Below are 13,502 nucleotides of genomic sequence, written 5' to 3' on the forward strand. Positions count from 1 at the left end.
GGCACATTCAAAAGATATTTCAACTTTTTGTGGAAGGTGAGATATAGTATAATTTAGCTTGTCGTGGAATTCTTGTGATTATTGCTCTTAAGAACCTTGGAATTCACAAAATGAAATGAATATTAATCTGTTTTTCCTATATGGCTAGGTTACTTGAGGAAACTGAAGATGACGTGAGTCATTCTCTCCTGATTTTCTGTCCTTTTTTTTGGAGTATTTTTAGCAAGGATTACTAACATAGGCCTTGTTATTTGTGAAATCAGTTTTCAGAATTGATAAAGAAAGGGTCCATTAAAGTTGGCGAAGTAGGCAAGGTTTTATGCCAAGACCTCGGCAGATACTGTAAGCAGACAAGGTAATTTCAACTGTAAACCATAATTTCTGAATCCAAAGAATTCTGCTTTAACATGAAACGAAGTTTGTTGGGAAGGACACAGATGTTGTATTCTGATGTAATTTATTTTTTTGTCTTGTATGACGTTTTAAAGTTTGGCGATTTATCAATAGAAAAGAACTAACTTCATATCTAACAACTTCTATGTACAGTGATTACCAAAATGCTGGCGACGATGAGGAAGAATACAGAGACACAGAACTATAAGTCTGCATAATGTTTACATAGGAAAACATTTGCAGACTTGCGACTCTTCTACAGGCGAACTTTTGAATTTGTGATTGTTTTTCCTCCTTAATTCCTTTTTATTTATGATGGCGGAAGATTCCTTCATTTTACCCATGCATTACTTTGTTCTCCCGATTGTTGTTGTTCTAGAAGCATATTATGATGACTTGTAAACTAAAATTTCAGTTACAAGTTAGCGACTTAACGAGAAAGTTTTGCATTGATTGTCTTTGTTATGCGTTTGTGCATGCAAATTCTTGAAAAATACATACACATTTCTGATTTCTCGTGCTTTGCACATTATGGAGAAAAGATATACCTAGTTATCTGAGAGACTTTTAATTGTTTTTCCTATTTGATAGCATCGAACACGCTGCAGGAGATTAAGACGGTATTTGGATGGATCGTGCATTTGAATGTGATAGGATACCGCTTGAAAGAACAAGTCGAAATGTTGAAAAAATGACTTTTTGATGAAAAAAAGGATGATTACGGAAATTGAAAGAATAATTCTAAGCATTCGAGGGGTTTAGATCTCTCCCTGTAACTCAACAACTAATTCTCTGACTCCATATCCCAATCCCTCCCCCATTACATTTATAAGCAACTAATCACATCATTATTTTCCAAAATACCCGTCCCTAATTGAGTCTACCCTAATTGAATAAGGTTCTCAATTCTTTTAGGTCCTTCCACTTTGATAGGAGTATATCATTACTCGCCCCTCGAAATCCACTTTATCCTCAAGGTGTAAGTTGTTGAATTCATCATACAACTACACGATTTCCTTTGCAAAAACTCTGGTCACGATCATTGCGGAAAAGGGAAATGTTTGCCCTTTGAAATGGATGGACTTACTTGATTGAGTGACTAACATAAGTATAGTATCCACCACAACTCTGAAGCCAGTTGCCCCTGGCCACAAAATGTTTCTGTCTTGAACTCGACTCGTCGCGATAAGCGGAAAGCTAACTGCAAGCCCCTTCCGCCCTTTCCTCTGAAAATCAACTTCGTTCAACTTTTTAAACGGTGGCAACCCTCTATTTGCTATCACCGGCTGGAGCATTGCGATGGCAATCAATCTGAAAACACTAGATTTGAGTGTGGTGATTGTCGTGGACTTTGGACCGATCTCTACTGGATTCAATGGGTGGACTGGAATAAATTGAGAGTTTGAATTTGGGCTATGGGTGTTTGTCTTGGTCTTATATGAGTCGTAACTTGAGTGTGACCGTTTTATGGCCCTTTGGGAATTTGGCCCAATCCCTTTGAATTAAGACTTTTGATTCCAGCACTAACCAATTGCTTCAGCCCATTGACTAAATCTCCATTCGGTAATTCATCTGGTGTCGCCTGCAATAGAACTTCCACATTCTCCCACCTCCATGGCTGCCTGCTTCCGTCCTCATGATACGGAGCCACTGCCTTCAGTTTGAAACAAATTGTAGCGGCTTCAATTTCCCCTCCAATTCGAGATCTGATTCAAGTCGAAGATCCTCTCCTCTCCAAAAAGCCAGCCGGCGGAATTACCACCAAGGGAAACCGACGATTCCATTGTCGACTGTAGTTTTCTACTTCCCCTGACTCCTCATGACAACTCCTTCCAACTGTTCGTTCTTCTGCTTCATTGATGATGAGTGAAATTTTCGGATCCACAATATTATCCCTTGTCTCGTCAAACTTTGAAGGGATTTCAACATTTAAGGTAGGTTCTAGCGAGTTCTCTATTATCCACTTCTCCTCTCGGGCTCGCTCCTGTCCATCCAACTTGTGAATCATTGCTTCCAGTTTCTCCAACATTGATGTCATGGCCTTGTGAAAATCAGATTTCATGGCTCCTATTTCCTCTCTTATTTCTAAATTCATTTTCTCAAGCTTCACTTCCAAATTACTAACCCGATCTTCTAATTCATTTTCTTCATCAGAAGTAATGTCTCAGATATCATCTCCAGGATAGTGCTCTAATACATTTGATAGATTACCGCTTGAAAGAACAAGTCCAAATGTTAAATAAATGACTTTTTGATTGAAAAAAAGGACGATTACAGAAATTGAAAGAATACTTCTAAGCATTCGAGATCCTTAGATCTCTCCCCTTAACTCAATAACTAATTCTCTGACTCCATATCCCAATCCCTCCTCCGTTACATTTATAGGCAACTAATCACACAATTATTCCCCAAAATACCCTTGCTCCTAACTGAATCTACTATAACTGAATAAGCTTCTCAATACTTCTAGGTCCTTCTACGTTGATAGGAGTCTATCAGAATGTCTCCTAGAAGCATCATCGTCATCGATATACCTTTGCTGAAATCATATATCGCAGGTGCACTGTGCATTTAAGTAATAAAGTATACTTTTTGAGTCTGAGTTGTTGATCCCTCGAGGAATACTTTTGATTACACAACTTTAGTCAATTTAATTCTAACAATGAAAACAAACACACAATAAAATTATGATTTTCGAAAATAAGGAAAATAACTAAAAGTCTATAAAATAAGAAAATAAAAGCACTTGAAAATTTTGGAGGAAAACGTGGTTGAGACTTATGATTTTGCTTAACCGTCGTCTAATTAAGTTTTCTACAAGCCAATTAATAAATTACTCGTTTACGATGTTAGACCCAAATTTTCAATTTTAGTTAATTATCGTTCTTGTGTGAAATTAATCCTAATTGATTAGTTTATCCTACTATGTCTCTACGTCGATTAAAACCAAATAACCTCATTAAATTTTTGTGAAAATAGTTCAATGGACCACCTAGGATTATGGATATATATCTATTCCCTACACAAGCTTAGGCTTTGTATTATTTGGTTTAAAATGCACAATCTTCTTTCAAATGATTTACAAATCACAAAACATAATCATTCGCTAATACAATAATAGATATACATGGAAACAAGATTTTAACATTAAAAAGTAAATAGTGAAATTAACAAAACAAAATTAAACTCCAACCATAAATCTCAACACAATAATCTTGCCCATGTTATAGAAATGATGAAAAGGAAAATATTTCATACAATACATCACAAATGGAAGAAAATAATGGAGTAAATTCAAGATAAAAGTGAAACCCCCATTTTTGGTTGGAATCTTCAAGATTGCCATAGATTAAACTTGAGTCCCCAAATATTTCTCCACCTTCCTTGATGTATTCTCCTTGCCTTTCTTGTTCCCCAAAATCCAAGAAAAATGAAAGACAAAAAGAATGAAGAAAGAAAAGAAAGAAAAGAAAAATGAAGAAGAATAGCATAAAAGTGTAAAAATAGTGTTTAAAAAGTATAAAAATCATCTCATCCAAATTGCAAGAAGAGGCCTTGAAGAAATTAAAATGTGCACACAAGTCCTTTTCAAACTCAAGCGCACACCTTAGCACTCTCTCTCTCTCTCTTAGTTTGGTCCCCAAAGATTGCATGCCTGATCCTCCAACTTTGATTTTATATAATTTGGTCCTTAGATTTTGACTTTTCTTTCGATCAAGCCCTTCATAAATTTCATTCCAAGGTCCTCAACTTTTGGTAATTGTGCACTTTGGTCCCCTACTTCACAAACTTGCACACTTTTAGTCCATTTCCCCTCATTTTGCCATGTTCTCTTTCATTTGAGTGATTTTTGCCTATAAAATCATAAATTAGATAATTAGAAGTTCACTTATTTAATCAATAATAAATTTAATTTAAGTATTAAATAAGTTTGCAAAAATACACTTATCAATATCTTCTTCTTAGCTTAATGTCGACTTTCGAGTTTGAACAGAATTCCACCAAGAAACATGTATGTTAGTGTTGGATTGTGTGCCTATATAGTATATTTTACTATGATAAAATAATTATTTATAGGAAATAAATTGTGATTTTATTTGTTTATTGCATTTATTTATTATAGAGCATACGAATTAAAGTGCCTACAATCACTTGTGATAATATAGATTGGGTACTTTTGTTGAGAAGTATAGTATGAAACAACTTATATTTTGATTATAAATAAATTGTTCACAACCATTGTATAAGGGTTGACACTAATAACGAAATATTGTAGTATTGATCGATTCACTATTTAGGTTTGTGATTTGTCCTTATTACCGAAATAGTTAAATGTGACACTAGTATACTTGGAGTGCATTGAACGTACCGCGTGTCAAATTTAATTATATAGTATGACCGTGTTGAAAATTAAATTTCACTTGATACCTGTGAATTTCATCTAAATCTATTGACAGGATTATGTATATCTTTTCGTGATTTTAATGGTTATTTGATTCATCAATGAATGAGATCAATTTGATTGGTTAAATATCTCGATGAGTTGGAACTCGAGAATGAAAGGAATAGAGAACATGAATTCGTGTCGAGAACTGTCACCTTGAAAAATGGGTAGAGTGACTATTTAAGTATTTTCTGTTGAATGGTTAAAATCTGATCTCAGTGGTTAGTGATGACTAAATTTCGACATCTGTGATTAGCTCATGGAACCGTTGAAGAAAATAGTACTTAAATTAGTGAGAATAATTAGAAGGACAAACTAATAATTTATACTCATACTTAATTATCGAATTTCGTATGGGAATAAAATACATATACGGCAAGTCAGAGAAAAAATATTACATATTTATTTTCTTCTGTGATCTTATATATTTCAAGAGTTTAATATTTTGCTTTTAGTGAAAAAATCAAAAACTAATAATTAGATTGGGTAGTCTAAGATCGACAAGACATTATCTAATTATTGGAGTTTTGATAATATATGTCTGATCAAGTCTTAGTAGCTTTGTAAAGTATTCGAACTTAACTACGATAATTATAATAGTTTTGTGCTTAATTGTAATTACAATAAAGTTTTGTACTTAGTTGTAATTATTGTGAAAGTTGTAAACTTAATTATAATTATAATTGAAATTTTAGGACTATACATGTAATTAAATATAAACTAATTGGATTTGAACTTTAATTAAAACTCTTACTTGTATTTTAATTAGAACTCTTATTTAAATGTGGAATTATTATTGTACAAGAATTGTAACTATTCTATTTCGGTAAATAGAGATTAGATAGAAACTAGACTCATATGGGATTGTATAACAATCATAATATATAATTACATAGTGTTCAAATTTAGGGAGAGAGAAAAAAGAAAACAAAAATTATTTTTCTTGTTTTTATTGATTATCTAGTTTTAGAATTAGTGTCTTGATTTAATTAAAAGAATGTGCTCACCTATTGGTATAGTCTTGATTTTAGAGAATGACATAAAAGACTTGGAGGTTTGAAGTATCAAGTTTTTGGAATTAAAAAGTTGGAAGTTCGTGATTTAGAATTAATTTACGAATTGACCATCGAATTTAAGTAAATGTTCGAATCTTTTATTCTTGATAACATATGCGTTGATATCTAGACGATTTTGTTTATTGAATTAAAGAATTTTTTAATTTTTGTATAATTTTGCGTTCGCATTCCAACAGTTAGCATGTTTAGCATGCAAAGTTAAATTTTACAGGAATATATAGTATGCTTCTTAATTTCTTATTTAATATTTTCAGTATAGTCTAAATCCCGATGCCAAAAAAAAAATAAATAAATAAATAAAAGGGGGAAAATCCCCCTTACTAAAGTTGCCAGAAATCCTCTTGTTATATTTAAGGTCAGATTACGCTGAAGGTCTCTATTTCTTCAAAAAAATGATTGGCTCATAGAAAAGATTTTAACATTTTAAACCAGATCTAGCCAATGGTAGATTACCTTAACGTTTAATGTAATATCTAAATAACTCGTTCAAGTGAAAACGTGTTTGCAAGTAATTTCTGCAATAATTATCTATTAATACATCTTTCTTCCATCAATAAATTACAATGTATCTTTTTCTTATTTCTTTCTAGCAATAAACACTGTGAATAATGTTATTCATCACTATTGATGTTAATTATATTGTATTAAATGATAGATTCATTTAATTTAAAGTCACATGATTTATTTAATTAATTATATATAGTGTAGTCATCTAGTTGACGGAGTTGAGATTTGCGGTCCAAAATTGGTTATTCAACTTGTTGCCCACCAATTATAAACTGACACATTATTTTACACATATTTTTGAGCACAAGTGCCCGTGAGAGAAAAGTTGGACATATTAATTTAAAGTGATTGTGTGAATAAATCATTGGATAGATAACAAGTTGAACAGTAGATCTCAACTTTATCTGGTGCTCTAGCACTACTGATGCGAGATAACATTATTCAAACGATGAGTCCCACTACCAAATCTGAATAAATGGGCATATGAGGTAGTATATACTTACTTAGATTTTCAACTCAATAATTTTGTTTGATTTGATCTTTTGTTAAAAAATAATAAAGGTACATATTATTTTTTTAAACTTGAAAAAGTGTGATATTATTATAGTTTAGAAGGCATAAGACAGTGTCTCAAAATATGCCGAGTCTTGTTGAATGTATAGGGTAAAATTTTGCAGACCTCCTACAGACATCTCATAATGGGGTGGGGTTAGTATTTTGATGGCCATTTTTGTTTTATTACATGGGGGTCCCGTGTGAGGTCAGCCCTATGTGAGTGCCTTGTAGAATGCCGGTAAATTCCTAAATTGTATACCCATTAAAATTGAAATATATTGGCCCTTTTATCGGACAACTCTTTTCGACTTTTATTACCACAAAAGTCCAAACAACTACTCTTGGCTCAATAAAGAGAACAAACTTTTACCCTTCATGAGGTGGACGAATTGGTAGAATAGGTGAGCGCGGAAGCCTTTGATCACAAGTTCGATTCTCCCTATCAACACTTTCTCGGTTGAGTATGTCGCACAGGGTTTGCCTAGTGTAGTTTATCTGGTTGGCGTGATTTGCAGACTATTGCATCAGTCCGAGGGCTTACTCAGTGTACACCCGAATGGTAGCGACTGCGGGTTACCCTGTAAAAAAAAAAAATAAATAAATAAACATCTTTTTGAACAAAAGAAAGGGTGCAAGAAGGAATAAATGAATAAGAACAAAAGGGTGCAAGAAAAAACTTTAGGGGTTAATTGATAAATTTTTTAGTATATTTTGATAAAGATCGAAGAAATGTGTAGTTAAAAAAATAATAAAAAGTTGTAGAATTTATAAAATGTATGATCAAAATTGAAGTTTGATTACTTAAAAAAAAAAAATTTTTTTTAACAAAGTTATATCAAATGCTTAATAGCATAAATTAATATTAGGACAAGAATACATTTTATGCAATTTCATGTTTCATTTCTGTTCTTGATTCTCTACTTCTCTGTCGCTGGTGGTGTGCATATTGACAGTTTCCATAATCCTGCCCAGAGAAAAAAAAGTGGGGAAGAAAAATAATTAGAAAATATTATAATCGAGTAGCGTTGAACAAAATTTAAATAAGTGCACAATTCCGTCCAATATGGTATTGAATAAAAGTCTCAACTTCAGTGCACGTGTCAAGTTTTTGATGAAACAATGAAACAATAGGTTCTTGCATTTTCTGTTGTTGCTGCAATATCGCTCTTTGGTGGCCACCTGGATTCTGAAACCATGATCTTGATCGATCGGTTTCGAATCCTAGTGCATTGATTTGTGCATCTAATCTGTACATGTTTCCTTTAGGATCATGGACCGCGGTTGCATTGCCAAATAAGGCATATTCTAGATTGACTCAGGTTGGATTGTTGCGATAGCTGAAATATGGATATGCATTCACCATGATTGGTGCACCGGTATTTGCTAAGAACTCGACAAATGGCCAGAACGAAGTGCAAAACCCAAGAGGCGAACCATTAATTTGTTGCCAAAGGGTTGACACTTATGTTTGGAACATGGGAGTTTTCTACTGCTACAACAAGGTCAATGCCAGTATAGGAAAAGGATTCAAGTCCTATATCAATGAGGATGGATTGGAGTAGCTGAGTCACCCTCTTCGGTGAAATGAGGTCGTTCTTGACCGTGCCATAGTTTGTTCCAATGCCGAAAACTTTTTGAAATAGGCTGGATTGGAGGAGGAGGAGGAGGAGGAGGAGGAAGAGATTTATATAGTAAATCAATTGATTTTTGCCAAGAGTCTTTTTCAAAACACAAGTGTCTATAATGCTGTGATTTTCACTCTCCGAGATCGAGGTAGAAGAAATTGAAAATAAAGCTTGCCCTTTTGCTATACTTTTGAGTTGGATTGCTAGACGAGTTTTGCTACATTGACAGGGCTGGGGACAGGCTTAGATCAAGGGCTGGGGTGACCCCTTGTTAGCAAGGCCTGTCACCAGCCCTGTCACAATAGAATAACCCTTGCTAGACACAAAATAATCGAAATTTATTGCCTTAATTATAGATTTTGATTCCTTTGACAAATTGTTGGAGGCTATAAAGGTTGGGAGCATTGCTTCCTTGAGTTCGCTAAGAAAGTCTTTGCATGTGTCCTGGATCGACTTAGGAAGATCTTCAATCAATCATGTGCACAACCCCCGAAGTTCATCTACTCCCATGTTATGTACGGAAGTTTAGAGATACGGCGATTTGGATGGTGTGGGACAACCAATAGGTGCTATAAAAGTAAATTTTCCGTTTGTGACAGAATTGAGTCATTCATTGTTACCATAAGATGGGTGTGACGACAATGTAAGTAGAGGACCAAAGGGTGGTGATAGTGATAAGGCACATGCTCGTCTGTGAAATCAGATACGTGTATGTAAAATTCATTCAACTCCTTATTCCCATTATTTACAGATAGAAGGCCAAAATACGATACAAATGTCAAATCATTTGATTTATTAACTGTTATAAATAAAATTTATGTCAATCAGTAGCGAGAATATCGATCAACGTGAGAGCTTGTTCCATACGAACCTGTATCATTACAAGTCAGCACCTTTTCAAATTAAAAACTATCAGAATATACGTGAACCTAGAAAAGGGTGAACGAGCATGATAAATGAATATATGTTATTCAAATTCACCAACGAGAATGAGCCACGGGAAGGTAAAATTGTTAAATAAATGAATATATGGTATTCAAATTCACCAAATAGACCGCACCATCAAAAATCGTAATTGAAGCACACTTAAAATAATAATGTAAAGCTTGTTAAGCATGACTTCACAATTAACGAATGAAGAATACGTGGCATGATAAATAAAATATGAAAAATATAAGTTGAGATCTGTTGTTCAACTTTTACTATCCAATTTACCGTCTACCCAATTAAATAATATGGACACATCATTTTATATAAACAAAGATAGCCATGAATAATTGAATACTCTCATTTCAAATAGTCATTTCTCTCCTAACTCTTCTTTGAAGCCAAAATTCAATAAGCTTAAAGGTGAAAACTCAGGTTAGATGAGAGGAAACTGTTAATCTCAATTTTGAAGTAAAAATCCTTCTTTCTGTGCTGGATTGTAAATTGTGGGCCAAAACAGGATCATATGTTGTAATAATAAGGTGTTGAGTGCTTTATTCTATTCATCTATTGTGTTACATATACAGATATATATGGATTTTGTGTGCACAACATAATGTAGTTTGATAACATTTCTACATCCCTGTAATATGAAAGAATATTAGTAATTCTTTCTTTATCACATAGAGGATTCAACATCAATCATCAAACACTGTCTAGTCTAACGTACCAAATATGCAACAATGTAGATCAAATTTAGGAAGAACACCACTTGCAACTACATTCGGTAAGGCTTGGCACATAGGCTTACTTTAGCTAAAACTCGACTCAAGGGCAACTGGCCGACTTCCACACAGCCCACAGGATATATCATATACCCTTTTTGTGTTGATGCATGAATCCGAGCTACCCATGTTTGATGCCTAATTTAATCTCAGAGGCCTCAAATCTCATCTGAAGACGAATAACGGAAAAAAAATAAAAAAAAAATAGATGAAATCTGCTACATCATGGCTAAATGTAACACAGAAAGCAAACTGTGAATTCAAACTTCTGTAAAGAACAAAAAATTATTTAAAATTTTTGAGCTAAACATATATTCTGATAGACATTTCTATGTCCCCTTTCATCTGTCAAGAGGAAAGCAACAAAGGATGAGTCCTTTTATCCTAATATTTTACAAAAACCAGAGATTTAAGCTTCATAAACTTTGCACTCCTCGTCAGCTGGATTTCTCTTTCAAAAATCCTCCAATAGGTCGCCTCTTCCTTGTGCAGCTACGCCAGGCCACTTGTAGGCCACCAGATGAGCCAAATCAACTACTCTTTGGCTGCAAAGACAAAAAATAAAAACATAAGTAACGTAAACATGACACAGATCACACCTCAAGACTTCTCATGTTTGTATCATATTAGAACTACTGCAAGAACTCGAATAATTCTTTTCCATGGTACTAGAGCAAGCACATTTTCTATATTCAAGTCTTGATGACTATAAAACTTTGAATCCAACCTACACTGATGGGCTCGTTCAAGAATAAGTTGATAAATCATTATGTTCCCACTCTAATAGGTTAAGTTATAGGAAAATGTGTTTCTACATGGTATCAGAGCAAAAAAAAAAAAAAAAAAAGGACCTTGGGTTCTAAGTCTCATCTCAACACATATATTGGGCTCCCCGTAAAGACTAAATTAAATAAATATATATATGTCATGTCTAATAGTTTAAACTTTTAGATAAGGCGGTTCATCTGATATTAAAATAGATACCAAGCCACTACTTTGACCATGTCATCTCCCATGACCATTGTCAAGGAGAAATCTATGGTGGAGGAAACGTCGGTGCATCGGAAGTCGACTGAAACGAGAGGTACATCACATACTGCCAATATGCTTTTCAACGGCCCGTCAGCTGCCTTCCTGAAAGCTGCATTAACATCTTCAGCTGTGATTCCTTTCTTCTCAACATTCACCACTAGGTCCACAACAGACACGTTAGGTGTTGGCACACGGAGTGCAGTGCCATTGAGTTTACCCTTGAGCTGAGGAAGCACGAGAGATACGGCCTTGGCTGCACCAGTGCTAGTTGGTACTATTTTCAATGCTGCGGCTCTAGCTCACCTCAAGTCCCTGTGTAAAGCATCGAGAAGCCTCTGCAAACAAAATCAATGTCAATGAATTTGTATTCTTGCGACAAAACTAATCAATGTAATCAACAATGGTTGACTTGTTTCATTAGGTTCACAATTTTTTCAGTGAAAATCACCTGATCACCGGTGTATGAGTGAGTGGTTGTCATTGTTCCCTTGACAATGCCTGCAAAATGCAAGGGAAATCCCCCATTAATTACTCAAACTAGAGAAATTGGAGGTCCAGTCTCGTGCTAGCCTTTAAAGTTTGATGATTATCATAACAGCCGTCGTAGAAAAGACTCGTTCAATGATGATTCTTATAATCGTCTTAATAACCTTTTACAGTACCTCATATATGAAGCCTCATTCTGTCATTGATGCTATTTGGTGATAGATATTAGCCATGACGGAATGTCTAATTTCGTGTTGTGTTCCAAGAAGGAATTTTGAGTCTTACCTAACTCTTCATCCACGACCTTCACAAAAGGAGCCAAACAATTGGTGGTGCAAGAGGCATTGCTGCATAAGGGAGAATAATAATAAAAATAATAAAAAAATAAAAAATTTGAACAATTTGTATTGAAAAACCCACCAAAAAAAAATTGTTTAATTGGGTACATAATTGCATAGCATATTTATGAGCATATTGGATGATAGTTAGTCGATCAACATTAAAACTACTAACCTAATGATGTTGGCAACGTCGTGATCGTAGTCCTGTTCGTTAACACCAACAACATAAGTTGGGATATCAGCACCTTTTGCTGGAGCAGTGATAACAACCTTCTTCGCACCTGCTTGGATGTGCTTCCCAGCACCCAGACTGTCCCGTTCCCTGTATCCACATTATTTAATCAGTTATAGATTGCTAAATGCCAATGACATGTTTGGTAAGGTGAATCAGAGTATTCAGAATACTAGTGATGTAGGGAGATTACTGAATTAGTAAATAACAAGAAGGGAAGGGGAGGAGAAGAGAAGAAGAAGGCAGAGGCGGGGAGAGAGGAGAAACGGCTGAAGCCAACTCTTTTATTTCATCAAATTCATTAACTCAAATAACAATGTAAGATAGGTTTAAATACTGGAAAAATAATGCAAACCTAGGGCCAAGCCCAATACAAAAGTCCATGAAATTAAAATAACCTAAGTTCCAACTAAAATAATTAAAATTGCTAAAATTAATTAAAATTGGATGTCCTCATCAATTCTCCCGGGGTGGGAGAGAAAACTCGACCCTGTCGAGTGGCTATATCACCATGGCATCTGTCAATCTCCCAACCATAAGCTGAGTGGCTGGGCAAGCTTCTTCCTGCGTCTGTAGAAATGCGTCAGTGGCGGTCTGAACCTGGTGTCCTCACCAACTCCCCTCGGGTGAACGGGAGACGATCTAGGCCAAGGAAGATCCTGCTGACTCCGATAAAGCTCTAGCAAATCTGGATCCAAATGCTGTAGTGTCTCCCTGGAGATCCATGCACAATCAGAATCTGGTCGACCAACCCAACGAACAAGGAAGCGCTGAACCTCTCCATCATTAGTGAACACAGTTTCTTCATCTAAAATAGCATCAATTTTATCTGTGTGTGCTGTGAGAGGTGGTAGTGGGTTAGTGGGGGCCAAAGAATTAGGATCAAGGTCCACAAAAGGAGGTAACAGGGGATCATCTGAGGGAATGAAATGGCCTTTATAAGCTACAAGGTCTTCAACATTGAAAGTATGATGGTAACCAATGTGGGATGGAATGTCGACAATATATGCATTTGGACCAACCTGCTTTAAAATTTTAAAAGGACCAGCACTACGAGCTTGCAATTTGGAGGCGGGTCCATGTAGACGCCGCTCTGGCC

The 13,502-nt window shown here is 35.0% G+C and overlaps 1 long non-coding RNA gene and 1 pseudogene across 1 annotated transcript; one reads left to right on the forward strand and one right to left on the reverse strand.

The window, feature by feature from the left end:
* LOC111394936 lies at positions 1-906 on the forward strand. Its single transcript, XR_002702765.1, has 4 exons — positions 1-36; positions 149-173; positions 264-355; positions 547-906. It is a non-coding gene; the product is annotated as an uncharacterized LOC111394936 (long non-coding RNA).
* Positions 907-10,535: 9,629 nt separating this feature from the next.
* Positions 10,536-13,502, reverse strand: part of LOC111394466 — a 9,613-nt pseudogene continuing 6,646 nt past the window's right edge.

The sequence above is a fragment of the Olea europaea genome, chromosome 5 (assembly GCF_002742605.1).
Source record: "Olea europaea var. sylvestris chromosome 5, O_europaea_v1, whole genome shotgun sequence".
In the NCBI taxonomy this organism is placed as follows: Eukaryota; Viridiplantae; Streptophyta; class Magnoliopsida; order Lamiales; family Oleaceae; genus Olea; species Olea europaea.